Source organism: Lupinus angustifolius, chromosome LG16 (assembly GCF_001865875.1).
Source record: "Lupinus angustifolius cultivar Tanjil chromosome LG16, LupAngTanjil_v1.0, whole genome shotgun sequence".
NCBI lineage: Eukaryota > Viridiplantae > Streptophyta > Magnoliopsida > Fabales > Fabaceae > Lupinus > Lupinus angustifolius.
Genome location: NC_032024.1, coordinates 17,249,400 through 17,249,815, shown reverse-complemented (window position 1 = coordinate 17,249,815; position 416 = coordinate 17,249,400).

Here is a 416-nt window from a genome sequence, read left to right as displayed (position 1 = left end):
AAGGTTTTACCAAAGGGAAGGTCGACACTACTCTATTTATAAAGAAAATAAATCATCATACTTTACTAGTTCAAATTTATGTAGATGATATTATTTTTGGTTCTACTAATGAAAATTTGTGTAGTGAATTTGGCAAAATGATGCAAGGAGAATTTGAAATGTCCATGATGGGAAAGTTAAATTATTTTCTTAGACTACAAATCAAACAACTTGATAATGACATTTTTGTGAGTCAAACCAAGTACTGCAAGGATTTACTAAAAAGATTTGATATGGATGACTGCAAGCCAATAGCTACTCCTATGGGATCTAGCACATACATTGATACCGATAAAAGTGGAAAAAGTATTGAAATATCAAAGTATCGAGGTATGATTGGATCTCTTCTATATTTGAATGCTAGTAGACCTGATATC